Source organism: Nuphar pumila, chromosome 15 (assembly GCF_984573655.1).
Source record: "Nuphar pumila chromosome 15, dmNupPumi1.hap1.1, whole genome shotgun sequence".
NCBI lineage: Eukaryota > Viridiplantae > Streptophyta > Magnoliopsida > Nymphaeales > Nymphaeaceae > Nuphar > Nuphar pumila.
In genome coordinates this window covers 16,661,317-16,678,492 of record NC_143263.1, presented here as the reverse complement: position 1 = coordinate 16,678,492, position 17,176 = coordinate 16,661,317, and the positions used below count along the sequence as shown (strand labels likewise).

General features: G+C 39.4%; 1 pseudogene across 1 annotated transcript; it reads right to left on the bottom strand.

The window, feature by feature from the left end:
• Positions 1–10,450: 10,450 nt before the first annotated feature.
• LOC149814640 (glucan endo-1,3-beta-glucosidase 14 pseudogene) lies at positions 10,451–13,676 on the bottom strand (annotated as a pseudogene). Its single transcript, XR_016428044.1, has 3 exons — positions 13,503–13,676; positions 11,470–12,509; positions 10,451–10,543 (listed from the first exon to the last, which is right to left on the bottom strand). The product of XR_016428044.1 is annotated as a glucan endo-1,3-beta-glucosidase 14 pseudogene (transcript).
• Positions 13,677–17,176: the final 3,500 nt, after the last annotated feature.

Genomic DNA, 17,176 nt, shown 5'->3' with positions numbered 1-17,176 from the left:
ATGAATTTGGACTGTTTACCCTGTAAAAGTAGGGTGGAACTGTTAAGACTTGAATCAACAAAGAACATTTTTGTAGGTTTCGGTTCTCTTCAGTACATTGTAAGCTGGAGTTTGGTAACCGAAAATTGTCGCAATGTATCATTCACTTGACTAAATTCTGTTAGAAGAAAAATGAAAATGAAAAAAAAAAACGAATTACTTGAGCTTTAATTGTTCAGTAAACATATAGGCATACCAATCAGTGAAAGATAAATTTCCACAATCCATTCAAATTTTAGATATGGTGATGACCTTTTTGATTCTCAGATCTCATCCCCCCTTTCCCCCTCCCTTTTTTACTCTCCAAAAGTGGGGGGCTCAGATCCTCGAACCTTCGGATCTGAGATCCCCATGTTTAAAAAACCAGTGATCTTGGCATGGGGACCGCAACACATCAATGGCCCCACGCCAGCTGATCCATGATCTGAGATCCCTGGCTATCAAATGCCACTATGGTGTCTTTTAGGCAAATTATTCTAATTTTATGTCACAATCCTCTTAATATGGGATCAAGCGATAATGTTTTTTCTCTGTTTTGCATGTTCTACTCTGCTTTGTTTCTTGTAGAAGTTTATATGAGGTTGAAGATAATAAAGGATGTCTTATACCTTCGAACACAACCTGGGGGTCAGGATTGCACCTGCCATTTGATCCTTTAACATTTCCATGTTAGCTTTTTAGCCATCATGCAGTCTATTGGAGATCCTTTTTTAACATGAATACACCATGGTGCATGCGACATACAGCGGTAAAACTGACCTAGTGATTCAAAGAAGTTGCCATGCAATTCATATCAATTTATGGTGAAACCAAAACACATTTTAATGCATACATTTTGTGACATTCTTGCTTCTAAAATGCCATCTGCAAGTTTATTGTTCTGCATCACCCTGTTACTTGGTTCTTGCCATAACTGCCAGGTTAATGGCTGTTGGAACAATCAAAATGGCTGGAGTTGAGGATAGTGACTTGCAAACAACATGAACAATGCTGCCATGACTTTACATGTTGATAGACCCAAGGGGTTTGGCATAGTGGGATGGGGGCCTAGACCTTTTGACGGACAGTCTAGGTTAAAATCCCATGGGCATCACCCCCTGCATAAGCCAAAGCTTGGTGTCTCCTTGGGGTCGAGGGGTAAGCCCTCGGAGTTTTGCGCCGACATGGACAGAGACCGTAAGTATGTCCGGCTGAGCCAGTGCGTCTAGGTCTCTGCGGCTGGGGCAGTTTCACCGAGTAAAAAAAAAATTTACATGATAACTTTTCTTTTTGGTTTTCTGATAGGCAAGCTGGGGGATAACCCCTGTGGGATTTGAACCTGAGACACCCCATGGTTATGAACTTATGATAACGTGACCTTGACCATGCAGCTATCTCATTTGGCCCATGTTCATAGACGCCTAATTTTGTGTTAACTACCTATAATACTTCCAAAGTGTATATGTGATCAATTGTATGGTTGTTCATGTTTTCTAATGGCTTAATGAGGGCGCTTGGTTGGGCCGTTGATCAGATTCAGATGCTGTCAAATCTCATATATTTAGAGTATATTAAATCTCAATTGGGTGACTCCAGATCAGGAAAGGGTACAAGTTGGTGGTATTTCAAGTTTTTCTGGAGCAGCAGGATGCAAGATACTGTGGGTCCCAATGATCTGAATGACATTCTTGATGAAGATATTGATCTGGATCTGATTAATGTAATCCAGAAGTGATCTATTCTTTGGATCCCTTTTGCCAGATCAATGTGGGGAAAATGGAGTGGGGCCAGCCAGGGTCCAATTCATTTCAACAACCCTAGTTCATGGGAACTACTATGTTTTTAAGTGAAGATAGTCTGAGTGATTCTTGGAAATTTTGGTAACCTGGATACCGTTGCTTGTGGTAGAAAATTCTAAAGTAAAATGATCGTACTATATGATAAAAATGACGTGTTTATCAAAAAATCCTACAAATTTCAAAATCCGCCTGATGTTTAAAACCATAACTTTTTTTTAGTTGTAAATGACCTTTTTACCTTTAGCACATGCCAATTTTCTTTAGATATGTGAACTTTCTTCTCAAATATCAAATGTGTGAATTACCTCTCATATTTATGATTTTTTTTTCAAATATGCAAATTTTCTCCTATACACTTGTGAATGTCCTTCGGTCTGCTTCCACATTTGTGATGTCATGACCTTCTCACACGAATGTCTTCACACATTTGCAAACGTCCTCTTGCTTGTACCCCTTATGTGATTTTGAATAAAATGAGCTTATTGTAAAAAACCAACACTTCAAAAGTGTGATGGGCATCTCATGACACTTCAAAAACATCGCTAAAAGCTTTGGCCACACTTCAAAAGTATGCTGCACCTTTAGCGACACTTCAAAAGCACAATGGATCTTTAATGATACTTTAAAAGTGCCTTTAAAGCCTTTAGTGATACTTTAAAAGCCTATATTTGAGGAAAAAATTATAAAATACAATAGGACATTCACATATTTGGGAGGACATTCACATATTTTCATATTTTGAGAGAAAATTCATAAATTGAGAGGGAATTCACATATTTGGGAGAAAATTTGCAAATAAAGAAGAAAATTCACATATTTGGATATTTGAGAGGGAAATTCACATATCTAAAGGAAATTCACATGTGCAAAGGGTGAAAAGGTTCTTTTCTAGTAAAAAAGTTTTGGTTTTGGACATTGGGTGGACTTTCAAAATTGTAGGGTTTCTTTGAAAACATGTCATTTTTTCGTACAGTACGATCATTTTCTTAAATTCTAATCTTTGTCGTTGAAGCCACCTTGCAGTGCGGTTGGAATTCCTGCAACTCAGGGTGTGTTTGCCTATCTTAGATCTTAGATTCGAGGTGATATGCAACACCAACCAGAGTTTAATGCATTTGGAGAAGGTTTTCAAGATCTTAGATCCAAGGATTTGAGATCTTTGATAGAGCCAGACTCCTAGATGGACCAGATCTATCAGTTTTAGGCACGCAAAATGATGCAAGGCCAAAGGCAAAATGCACGAGCGTGGGAAACAACCCATGAACAGTAGGGTGACGATTACCAGGGAACAAAAGCAATTGCATCACACATACAACAGGTCGGGCAACGTGTCCAACACAGAGGAACATGCTACTCATCGAGCTAGGCACGCAATGAGAACACGCCTCAGGTGCTCGATTGGCTGACACAGGGTGAGCAACCGACTTAGAGGGTGTCGTGTCCAAGGCAAAGGACCCACTGATCTGGGGGTTGCACCTAGGACATGCAACAGGGCTATGTCTCAGGTTGATGACACAGTCACACAACAAAGGGCATGTCCGGTGTAAGACACAACTAAGGGAATGATAGGAGAGGGATGGGGATTCTGACTTGGCAATTATGGGGATTGAGGCAGAAGCGAGGGCACAACTAGAAAGAGTTAACATGTCCCCAACTGGTCGACAGATAGATGCAGATGACGCACGTAGGAGGAAGAAGAGTTTTCCTCAAAACACAAACACAAAACCTTGAATGAAATTTAAAGGAAAAATCTCAATAAATCTCATTGAAAAATTAAGGAACCTTATACATATATTTATAGAAAAAAAAGCTAACTAGGATAAACTATACACAATCCCTTCCTGGATGAGATTCTAGGGAGGGGGCGTCCTACCTTGAGAGAGTCCTGATATGAAGGGGACTCTTCTCTCTCTCATTTGCACAAGCCCCAGTTGGGTGGTGGGATCTGGGGTGAACCTAGGTGTGACGTGACATGTTCGAGGTGCAGTCCGTAACAATCCACCCCTCTCAAACATGCCTTATCCTCAAGGCGAAAACTTTGGATACTGAGTGGCTATCCGGTCTTATTCTTCTTAGGTTGCTTTATCCACACCACTCCCAGTCTATTGAACTAAGACCTAAATGATCAAGCAACTGCCCTTCCTTCTCTTTCTCTTTTCGAGAGCTCTGAATGGTTGAGGTGAGGCATCACGTATGTAAGGTACAATCAGACTCTCATAAGGGGGTCGGAAGGCTCCCCTTTGTATGGCTTAAGGCAGGATATATGAAATACATGATGAACATGGGCTCCTGACGGCATGTCAAAATGATAGGCACTGCCCCAATCCTTTCCAAGATAGGGAAAGGCCCGTAGAAAAGGGGTGCCAACTTATGTTGTTGTATCCATCGTACTATCCTTTCTGGTGCGGTGGCAACTTCAAGAGCACAAGGTCACCCACCTAGAACTGTCATTGTCGATGTCTATGATCATATGTCTACTTCATCATCTCTTGTGTGACGGCCATATTCTTATGCAAGTAGCGTAAGAGCTGGTCTTTCCAACAAAGCTAACTTAATTGCGTTCGCTCGCACAACTGCCATAATATTGTTGACTATGGCCGGTGGGGGTCGACGTTCGTACACTTCTTAGAATGAGGTCGCCTGAATGAAGAGTGGTAGGCAATGTTGTAAGACCACTCTGCCCATTAAAGGAGCCTTACTCATGCCTTGGGTCTATCATCTATGAGGGCACAAAGATAGTCATCCAAGCATTGATTCAGTACCTCGGTTTGTTCGTATGTCTGAAGATGATAGGCGGTACTCATGGTCAGTTTGGTACCCTGTAATCGAAAGATCTCTACCTATAAGGCATTGATGAACACTAGATCTTTATCATTGACGATGGTATAAGGCATCCCATACAGGCGAAATACCTTCTGTACGAACAACTCTGCGATGGATGTGGCAGTGTATGGGTGAAATACAACCAATAAATGTCCGTACTTGAACAAATGTTCCACCACAACCATAACTGTGGACTTTTCCTGCACATAGGGAAGCCCATCGATGAAGTGCATTGATATGTCCTCCCAAACATGGTTTGACACTGTCAGTAGCTGCAATAATTTGGCAGGGGAGGCGGTCTCATACTTGATCCTTTGGCACTCATCACACTGTTCCACAAACTACCGAACCTACTTCTTCATACCCCTCAACACAAACTCCCTACTCAAATGTTGGTATGTTCGTTAGACCCCCTCATGTTCCGCGGTGGGAGTCACACGGTATTAAAGAGTCATGAAGTCATATTCAAGAGGAATTACTACTATCTGGCCCCAGTGCATCATCAAGTTTCCCTCGAATTTTGAGTATGGAAGCCTCACCTCTCTAGATCTATGCCTATACTATAGAGAGGAAGTTGTGTGCTATATACTCCTATTGGAGGTCATCCAGGAAGGGGAAGGTGATGGCGATCATGTTGAAACATGTCCTCTGTCCTTATCGCGAGAGGGCATTAACCACCAGATTGTTGAACCCCTTGTGTTACTGGATCTCAAAATCGTATCCTAGGAGCTTGGAGACCCACTTCTGCTGAGTAGGAGTGCTCACTCGCTGCTCCAACATATACTTGAGACTCCTATGGTCTATCCTAACTGTGAAGTGTTAGCCAATCAGATATGGTCACCACTTATCCACAGCCAGGATGGTAACTATGAACTCCTCGTAAGTAGAAAGACCTCGCTTCCCAACGGCCAAACGCATCGGTGTCAACCATAAAAGTCTGTGTAAAATTCAGTAAGGCCAGAAACAACACCCGAGTAATAGCCTCCTTTAGAGACTCAAAGGTTGTGGTAGCCTCTTGTCTCTAGTGGAAGATTCCCTTCTTTTAGAGTGTCATAAGGGGGTGGGCGATCTGAGCATACCACTAGAGGAACTTTCGATAGTACCTGGTAAGGCCGATAAATTCTTGCAGTCCTTTGAGCGACTGTGGTACCGGCCAACTTTGTATCACCTTGACCTTTTGAAGGTCTATCTCAACACCCTGACCCAAAACAACATGTCCCCAAGTAATGGACATGGGTCTGACCAAAGCCACATTTGGTCCACTTAGCATATAACTGATGCTCAAAGAGGGTCTCTAGAGTAATCTGCAAGTGGCACATATGGCCTTCTCAAGAAGAGCTATAGATCATGATGTCGTCAAAGAAGACCAATATGAACCATCATAGATATAACCGAAATACATAATTCATCAGACCCTAAAAAGTTGTTGGTACATTGATGAGACCAAAAGGCATCACCAGAAACTCGTAGTGATTGTTGTGAGTCCGGAATACAGTCTTTTGCATATCGTCAGGGGCCATGTAGATATGATGGTAGCCAGATTGAAGATCCAACTTTAAAAAGTAATGTGCCCCATGCAACTTGTTCAATAATTCATCGATTACCAGAATCAGGTACTTGTCCTTAATCGTTAATTAAGGGTCTGGTAATCTATACAGAACTACCAAGATCCATTCTTCTTCTTCGTAAAGAGAACTAGAGACAGATACAGACTCTTGCTAGCCCTAATGATCTCATTTGAGAGCATCTTTATCACCCGACACTCAATCTCTAGCTTCTGAGCATGCACATACCTGTAGGATTGTATAGTCACGGGCTTCACTCACGGCTCAATGGAAATCACATGGTCATGGGATCGAGAAGGTGGTAGACCTTTAGGCTCATCGAACTCTGCGCTAAGCTCGCCTGTAGGTTAGCCAATGTCTCAGTAGGGGTCGTGGGTACTGCGTCTATCGCCATCATCAAGAACATCTGTGAAACGTCATTTCAAACCACCATGGTGAGCTGTTTAGACTCAGCCATAACAGAAGGTGATCGGAGAAGAGCTCTAATCTCCACCAAATGGCCACCATACTCAAACACCATCGTCATGTCCTTAAAATTTCACTAGATAGAACCCAAGGACTGGGGCCACTGGATCCCTAACACCAAGATTGTGCCCTAGATCTCGAGCTGGATCCCAAGGCAAAGGGTTGTTCATTTGAGTTTGCTGCCATTCCTGACCACCACCTCAAAGGCTATCTGAGTGGTGGTCTTGCACTTAGCTCTCTTAGCCGTCTACGCACACACAAAGTTGGGCATAGACTGATGTCTATCAACACGAAAATAGACATCTGTCCGATTCTACTCAGCCAATGTATGATACGAGATCTCTGGAACCTCATCCAGGGTGCCATCACCCAAATCTGACAACTTAGCCTCCTCGACCTCATTGTTGTATGTGTAAAGATTCTGGGCCTTACACCTGTGGCTCAGAATCTATACCTCATCGCAGTTAAAACATAGGTCTTGTTTCTTGCGTTCTTCTCTCAGCTCATGAGAGATGTGCCTCACCTGAACCTTAGTACACTCCTGCTGTGGGGAGGGACTCTTGGCCCGCTATTGAGACTTTTATGGAACAGTCTCCTGTGAAGGGCAAACAATACTTTGATTGAGAACCAAATTCCTTGGGGACATGAATCTCTGAGTGGATGTCCCGCTAGTACAGATCCAACACGAGCTTATCCTGGATACTTTCTCCTTGACCCTCGCGTGCCAATTGAAAATTGTGTATTTGGGTGACAGGCTTCATGACCTAAACCTCTATCTGCACATCTGGTTTGAGGCCCTCAATAAAGGTCCCAATCAACGATTTTTGGGACCAGCTGATAACGAGGTTGCTCAACCTCTCAAACTCAACCTGATACTTGACCAACCAAAAAGTGTCCAGGTTGTACTTCCATGTGTCCAGCTTGGTGTGGGCTAGGAACAAATTCAGCTACATGTTAACGCAGCCACCGGGATGGTTGTCTAGCTCGATAAGACCCAAGAAGGCAACTCTAACCGAATCCATTGGATTCGGTCACACGAAATACAGTAAAAGTGTATGCTATAAAAATAGAATTTCAAAGGCGTAGATTCGAACCTGCAGGATCGGGTCGGGAATGGCGTGAGCCCTTGCTGCGTTGTCCAAGGCAGCAACTGGATGAATTAAATCTCATAAATAAGCTTGCTCTGATACCAAATGATAAAACCCAACTCTCAAATGGATCCAATCTATCAGTTTTAGGCACACAAAATGATAGAGGACCGAAGGCAGAGCGTACGTGCGTGAGAAATAGAACCCAGGTGCTAGGGCTGCAGGGTGGCAGTGACCAGACCCTAAAAGAGAGAGGCTGAGTCATGGATGCAATATGTGAAAAGGGGCAACCCCACCTTTCTGCCGTCTGTTATAAAATGCCTTCGGCTGACATTTGTAAGGTCTCATGGGCCAAGTGATGATGCTGTAATATGTATTGGGAAGGCACGTGGGCCCTTAGCTTATCTTTTGCTTTTGGGGTCAGATTTTATTGAGAAAACGCCAAGCTCCAAGCATTTCATCTCTCTCTTTCTCAGTGCTTTTATCTTTCGGTTAAAGAAGTTGGTCCAATCCATAGTGGATGGCATACAAACATGATAGGTTGTTGTAAGAGGCAATTAATTAATGGTGGTATTCTTGTCCTTTCACACTTGGAACTTCTTTGGGGATTTTGTGATGCTGGTTTAGTTTTGGACATGTCTCATTCGTTTTTACACATTCTTGCTTCGAGAGAGTTCCCTCTGGAGAGGAAAGGAATAGTCTTCGACATGCAGTAGATATAGATAAATAAACCATGACACTGTACTTCAACTTTGTTGTCCTTATTCTTCAGCAAAGGTAGGTGGAATCCCTTCCCTTTTCATAGTGGTGATAAGGCGAATATGCTAAAGTGAAGAAGACATTGTTCAATCGACTCGATTCTTTTGGCTTTTGAATTGAGAGAAATGGGTTTCTCCTACTGCTCATGGCATGCTAATTTTTTGTGATTTGCAAATCTGATCCAAAAGATGTGTTCAACATGATCTACAAGGAATTGACTGTTGGATCATATATATATATATATATATATATATATAGAGAGAGAGAGAGAGAGAGAGAGAGAGAGAGACCTACTAAATGGACACGATACTAAATAAAACATGCTTGTGATCCATATGCTTGTTTTTTTATAAAAATAACTTCTTGGAGCATTTGATTCCGATGCATGAACAAGTTTTTATAAGGTTTCAAAAATCAATGATCTATAATTTTTGAAGCTCCAAATACCATTTTTTCATCCAAAATGCATGATCCAACTGTCAATTTCTAGTAAATCAATCATTTTGAACACATCTATAGGGTTGAAATTTAAAAAAAAGAACACCAAAAATCCAATATCATGTTTTATTTAGCACTGTGCCCATTTAGCATGTTCTCTCTCTAGAGAAAGTATGTGGTACTTGCCTACTGGCTTTTGAAGAGTTTTTTTTTTCATATATTTTTTTAAATCTGACTGTACAGATGTGTTCTACATGTTTGATCTTATAGAAATCAATTCTAAAATTTTCATAAATAGTGAAGGCTTAAAAATTCATTTTTTATCAAAAAAACATGATCCAAATACCTTTTTCTAGCAAATCAACTGCCGAACACATCTGCAGGATAAGATAGATTTGTGAAAAATAACCCGAAAACACCCGTTAGCTCCTGGTAGGTTGGCGGCATGATAGAAAAGTGTTAGGCATATATATTGAGTTGTTGATTTTTGAAGCCTTATAAAACCTGATCAGATGTTATAATTAGATGGCGCAAGAGCTGATTCCTACTAAATAAATCATATAGATCACATCTATAAGATCAGATCCTGAAAACGAAAAAAAAAAAATTAAGACTGATATTAAGGGCATCATTTTGGGTTCGTCAAAGATTGAATCTTGACATTAACTTTAAACTTCTAATCCATGCAGTAAACTAGTCCTTAAAACTTAAAAGCCTGTGTAACCATTTTACACAATCACTTCTTACAATGCTCCACATAGAATCCTCAAGTTCTTGGACACAAGAAATTCCTACGATTGGAACCATATCAAATGTCTCATAAATGTACTCATTTTTGTGGGGATCCAATGGTATTCCTAATGCTAATAAATATCCAAAACTATGCACCTACTTATCCAGAAAAGTGGGACTAGCCGGGACTTTGTGTAAATGGAGCAGAATGCAATACTTTAGTGTGTCCCATTTATTTGGATAAGTGAATGCACCCAAACAAGTTAATGTCATGAATTTTAAGAATCATATTTCATTTTTACACCTTCAAATATACTTGAAAGTTTCTTACTAATGCAGTAAAGGAGTAATCCAGAAAGAAAAGTTAGAAAAAAAAGTGGTAATCTTCCTAGTCCATAGTTCAAGAACTAAAATAGCAAAAGTTTTTAACAGAAAATATTTGGTCCATATTCTGAAATTTGTTAGGTTCAAATCACCCCTTGCGCAGCCCTAAGCATGGCGACTCCCTTGGGGCAAGGGGTGCCCTTTTGTGGTCAGAATAGCACGATCAGATTTGATTCATAGCGAATGAAGCTTACGTGAATGCTGCTAATATAATAAATATTTTCACATAATGAATTTTAATATTTTTGAATATTTCAAATGAAGGAAGACATTTTTCAAGCTTTGCTTTTGTAAATAAAAAATGCTCTCTCTCTCTCTCTCGATATATATATATATATATACGTTCAACCAATCAAATCAATAAATTATTTTCTGTGAGCTAAGTAAAAAGTTGCCATCTCATTAAATCAATGAAAAAACAGATAAATACAGAAATGAAAATCACCGTGCTTTGAAAGTCCACGCTTGCTGCCTGTTTCAAAATCATCAATAAATTAACAAAATTAGTAATCCAGGGATAATCTTGATAAAATTTACCCATATATTTCACAAACATGAGGGAGAACAAATGAGAAATAGCGTGACAAACTTATACCTATATTAATTGATGATAACTAAGACCAAGTTAAGCTCTAACAGTTCTACTCTTTATTTAACTATAGTGCAAAAAATGGAAAACTATTCCTAGCCTGGAATCCTCCATGCTCCCATACAAACTGGGATTTTGGGGGACCTTTTTTTACGTTTATGTTCTGCATGTCCAGTTTTATAGAAATTGGCTCTTGGATCATCTGATTATGACGTGTAGGATTTTATTGGGTTTGAAAAATAATGGTACAATTTTTTTGTAAATATTCAAGCCTCAAAAAATCATTTTTATTGGATAACATGATCTAGGTATCGATTCCTAGCAAATAAATCATGGCGAATTTTTGTTTTTTTTTTTTAAACTTTTTTGTAGATCTCACCCTATGAATGTGATATACAAAGCTTTGTTTAGCAGAAACTGAGTTTTGAATCATGTGATTTTGACATATAAATATGTATTTTAAAGGCTTCAAAAATAAAAGGTCCATAATGTACCAAAATTTTATATCTCAAAAAGCATATTTTTACGTCAAGAAAACTATAATTCAAGGTTTGATCCTTAGCTAACAAACCATGCTGAATACATCTGTGGTCAGATTGAGTTGTTACAGTTTGAAACAATGATTTTTAGCTCAATAGTTTCTTACCTTTATTAGTACCAAATATAAACCTGATATATATATATATATATATATATATATATATATATATAGAGAGAGAGAGAGAGAGAGAGAGAGAGAGAGAGAGAGAGAGAGAGAGACGCACATGGTTAGTCTGACAATGAAAGGAAAAGGAGAAGCAAGCACTCACCTTGGTTGCTTGAGAGGCCAATGACATGGAGGCAGAAGCGGTTGACACCCCAGCAAGTCCTACGTTATATGCCATCGTCCCATCAGGTTGATAAAGCCCATAATTCCTCTCAGATGTTGGTCCGGGCTTCATATTCTCATTAAACAAAGCAAACAAATACACCTCCAATCCTTGTCTAGGCCTAAGAGGTGTGCCTTCATTTTCAAACTGTCTCATCATTAGATTCTTGTTATAGACCTCAGCATTGTCTAAAGTTGCACCATACTCATTTGGGTCCCCCTTTGATGGCCATCCAGTCTCAGATACCCTAATCTCCAAACTTCCAAACCCTAGCCTAGCCATAGCAAAGATAACAGCATCCACTTGTGCATAAAGCATATTATCATAGTGTAGCTTGGTGTAAGGATCCACCATCCCTTCATTAGGCTCAAGAAGCACATAGCTTAAGTTTACACTTGAAGGGTTATCCTTATAAGCAAAATAAGGGTACGCATTGATCCAAAAGGGGGCTCCTGTGTCAACCAAGAAATGCAACATGGGTGTAATTAGACCAGCGAGGTCAGCGCGAAATGATCCGGTTGATGGTGGATAGGAATTCGCCAGAACAGCTAGCGAGTTCGCGGTCGAGATGTGTATCAATGAATCAAGGCCTAATTGAACCAGTGCACCATGGATGCTAGTCATGGCTGGAACCAAGTTAGCAATTAGAAGTGTGTCACCAGTTGTGAAGACTTCATTTCCAATGGAGATCCCACTGATCTTGGTTGCAGGTAAGTATGGTTTGACCTGGGTCATGACCCACTGAAGGGCTTGTTGGGGGTCAACCAACTGGCCAACCAGATCGTTTGCAATTGTCACAATGAGGTCAATGTCAGAATTTGCAAATGCAGTCAAGATCTGAGGGTTGGTGTCATAGATCCTGATCTTGGTGATCTTGAGGGACTTGAGGAGAATGAGGACCTCGTCTGGTGATGGCAAGTTGTTGGCCACTTGGCCATAGTTGATCCCCAAAGTTTCACCTCCTTGTAGCAATCCAAATTCTGCAAGTGGAAGGGGAAAAAATGGTCAAGCAAAAATACCTTCAACCATGATTTTTTGCAGTCTCCTAATGAAAATGGGTAGTAGGGTGTATCTTCGAACACCCTTATGGGCGAACAGGCCAACGGATGCACGCACACCAGCATGTTCATTTCCACCATAAAATGAGAGGTAGTGAAGGTCATGACAGTCACTAATTTCCCTTTTTCTGCCATTTAGACGCCTGCCATGTGTCCGTTGGCGTCTCGACAGAATGGGCATTCGAAGTTACACCTGTTCTTTTATATATATATATATATATATATATATATATATATATATATATATATATATATATATATATATATATATATATATATATATAGTAATGTGTAAGTTTCAGACCATTTATATCCCAAACCATTGCATGTGATTTTTGCCTAATCCAACCTATAGATGTGTTTATCATTACTTATTCACAAAAAACTATAATTTTGATTATAAATCAATTTAACAAAAAATTTTAAATTTTAGTTAATCAAGATTTTGGTGTAATATGAATTGTTGCTTTTTTTTTGTTGAGCTAAAAACGCATCTTAAATTAATATATGTTTTCTACTAAATAAAGCATCTCTACAGGTTTAGATTAAATAGAAAAACACATGCAAATATATATTTTTAAAAGAGTTTAGGAAGGTATGAAACTTAGACATTACTCATATATATATATATATATATATATATATATATATATATATATATATATATATATATATATATATATATATATATATATATATAGAGAGAGAGAGAGAGAGAGAGAGAGAGAGTTTCATTTCAAATGAAAACCAAAAAGAGAATAAAATCAGTTTTTGCTTTGATATTGATCAAAGTGGGAAGATGCAGAAGAGAATAAAATCAGTTTTTTGCTTTGATTTTGATCAAAGTGGGAAGATGCAGAAGGAATCTGAGAGAGAGAGAGAGAGAGAGAGAGAGAGAGAGAGAGAGAGAGGTACCTGAAAGGGAGAGATGCAGCAGGAGAAGCGTAACGAAGAATGAAGGAGAGGCAGGGAAAGGGTTGCAAAAGGCAGCCATATGAAGGGGAGAGAGCCTAGTGAGATCTTTGTATATATAATCGCATAGTGGCCATGTAAATAAATACAAACATATTCATGCCTATGCTTAGGATATTTATGATAGTGACTTTATGTTGATAATGTTGAATTCCTTTCTTTGGTTTCATGCACAATTCTGCTTCGTTTTGCCTTCCTTCCAATGCTTAAGTTATCAAGAATCTCAACCTTCTTAAACCCAAACGCCCACTTTATATATTTGCAGTTTTGCACTTATTCTGTTTTTAGTGTTGCCTTGACAAGAAAGACTTGTACTGTTATCAAAATGCCTCCCTCCCCCCCTTTCTTTTATGCCACTTTTGAAGCAAAATGAAAAAGGAATATCAATAAAAGAAGTCAAAGAACATAAACGAGAAAAAGCACTTAGGCTGTCCAGTAGGACCAACACATATGGTGGCCCACTGATTGTGATCCAACGTAGGAAAGCTAAGGGAACCAAGATCAGGTCAAAATAACCAGACGTACTCTGCTAGTTAACCTACACAATGGGGTACATATATTATCTATGGTCAGCCTTATTTAAATCTTTTGTATAGATTTTTAAAATTTTCATTTTGCTTTTCTTTTGGTCTTAGTGTGGCATCCCATGCTTATTGCACATGGGACTGTACTTGGACCCTTCTTATAACAACTATTTAAAGTGTTGGATGATTCATTGGACCAAAAATTAACAAGGGGACATTGAATTTCATGTCCTTGGTGAGACCCCCAATCATAGTTCAATCTGGACCGTCAATTTTCTAAACGGTGGCTGATATTTGTTCGAACCTGCAGTTAAAATTTACAAGATGAGCATTGTTAAGAACAAAATTGCTGTATTTCGGTGGGTAAATACAAGAAAAAAAAGGACAAAATCAGCTCACAAGGGTTTCACTCATCTGGTAGGGTTTACTTGTGAATGTCACCAAGTTGACCTAATGTCACAAGCTTGAAATCCACAGGTCGTCTCTTGCCACAAGGTCGAAGCTGGGTGCACCCCCTGGTGGGCAAGAGGGACCTCAAGGGTTTTACCAACTGCAGGCCAAACATTGTTCCTGGGAGGGGTTTTAATTTCCTTAGATTATCCACCCCACTCCCAAAATAAAAAATAAAAAATAAATAATAAATAATAAATAATAAAAAGGACAAAATTAGCTAATTTTTGTCATTGTGAGATCCAAGGTGTCTCTTGTCCCTGCCAAGAAACATTGCACATTTGATGACGCCTCGAGTTTGCACTTTATAAAAAGAGAGTGATAAAAAGTTCTGTTTTTTAGTTGCATTCATGTGCCAACGCACTACAAGGATATGATGATCATGTTGTTTCGGGGTAAAAGTATATTTAATAAGTTGTGGAAGGAGGATCGCCCAACCAAAGGAACAACGAACGACGATCAGTCCCCCCCTTCTCCAATGCTTGTGCATCTCATCAATCAGACCTCCTCAATGGAATATCTTTGTTCTTTATAATTTATTTAGTAAGAAATATTTGTTTTACACCAATACTTTACTGTATATATGCATGTTATTTTCCAAACTTAAAAAAATCGATGGCTCACAATGCATTTAAAGCTTTACAATACAACAAAGTATTGTGAGTTGTTTATTTTTAGTGCTTTCAAAAACACATCTAAACATCAGAAATTCATGATCCAAAACATGTCGCTCAGTAAACGAATGAAAAATATGTAAAGTCTAATCGATGAAAAACTCCATTGTTAAAAAAAGGAACGCTGCCGCCGGTTGGTTGGCCGGCCCTCCTTCCCTAAATAAGTTGAAAAGAATATAATTATCTCAACATTAGTGGACCAATGCACATATCAATATCCATATCCCACAAGGGACCCCCTTGGACTGGTAAGTGAAAAGGGGATCAGGTGATCGGGGGCGATCCCCCGATCACTTTTTCCCGCAATCCTGAGTGAGTATCCTTGTGGCCCCATATTTGATCATCTGTGGGACTGACATACTTTGACAGGATTGGTTGAAAAAGTGATAGGGGTGATCGCCTCGATCACCTGACCCCTTTTCAAAATACCCTTGCATGGTGACACTCTTGATGATCAAATATCGAAAAAGATTCGGGATCTTCATAGTACACGTTGGATTGCATGAAGATGGATTGCAGAGATGTTGGATTTTATGTACTAGGTCACCTTTTTTGTTTTTTTACAAATTTTATGTATTTTTAGTTCCACGCTTTCGCCCCCCTCCCCTAATTGAATTAGTTGTAATTGGTGCACAATATAATGGTGAGATGAGATAGCTTATATGTTATCAGAGATGTCCACAAGGGCACATACGCCTGGTTAGATGGGTCGGCTCAAGGTATTCAAATTGAAGAATATCAAGAGTTCAATAATAGATGTGCATATCCCTTACAGCAAAGGTGGAAGCAATTAAAAGACCTCAATAGGCAAGGGTGCACGTCACCTATTCGCCAATGGGAGAAGCAACTGCAGGTTACCTATTCACCAATGGGATTCCATCTTAAGCCTTCAGCTTGACACAGGACCGCGCTGACCACATGGGTAACCACCGGGGTGGTGTGATGCAGAATGAGTTAAGAAAAGCTTTGGTGAAGGGGCACAATCTTATTAGGAATATGATATTATTCCTGAGGTTAATTTAGAAGATTACAAGTTTTTCTTTCCAGTTATGGATAAAACTATCTTATCAAACTTGGTTAAATTAGGACATTAAGTTTAGGTGGCTTCTTTATTGGGAGCAGCACATTTTGGACTGCTTTTAGAAGCAAACTTCTTTAGGGGGATTTGAGTCCATTTAATGTGGGGTCTATCCAAATATAGTGGATGTTGGGGGAGGTATGGAATCAAAGTCTCTCTCTCTCTCTCTCTCTCTCTCTCTCTCTCTCTCTTTATATATATATATATATATATATATATATATATATGGGGTAAATATTGGCTACTAATGAGTAAAAATCACCTTTTTCTTCAAAAATACTGTTTTTTTGTAGATCAAATGTCATGGATGTGATAAACATGGTTTGTTTAGTAGAAAACTTGTTTTGAATCATGTGATTATGACAAGTAATTAGGTTTTTAAAGGAGTCCAAAAATCAATGGCCCATAATGTGTCAAACTTTCATATCTCAAAAGATCACATTTTATATCACAAAAGCACGATCCAAAGCTTGATCCTTATTAGCAAACAAACCATGCTAAACACATCTGTGTGGTTAGATTGAGTCGTTACAACTCACTACAAGAAACCTGTGGATTAGCGACGACCTAAATCCGTCGCTAATCCGTCGCTAAGCCATCGCTAAACAGTTTAGCGACGGCTTAGCGACGAATTAGCGATGGATAGAGGCCATCGCGAATTTTTGCTCGCTAATTGGCGAAAAACTTATCTGTCGTTAATTCCGTCGCAAATTTGCGACAGATCAGCGACGGACATTATCCGTCGCTAATCTGTCACTAAATTTAAAAAAAAAATAAAAAAAAATTGATCCCTGTTGGGCGGTATTCCGGCAGCAATAAGCCGGACTTATACCGCACCCGACAGGCATTTCACAGACTTGTGTCGTCCTCCGTGAACCGGTGCTCTCCGGC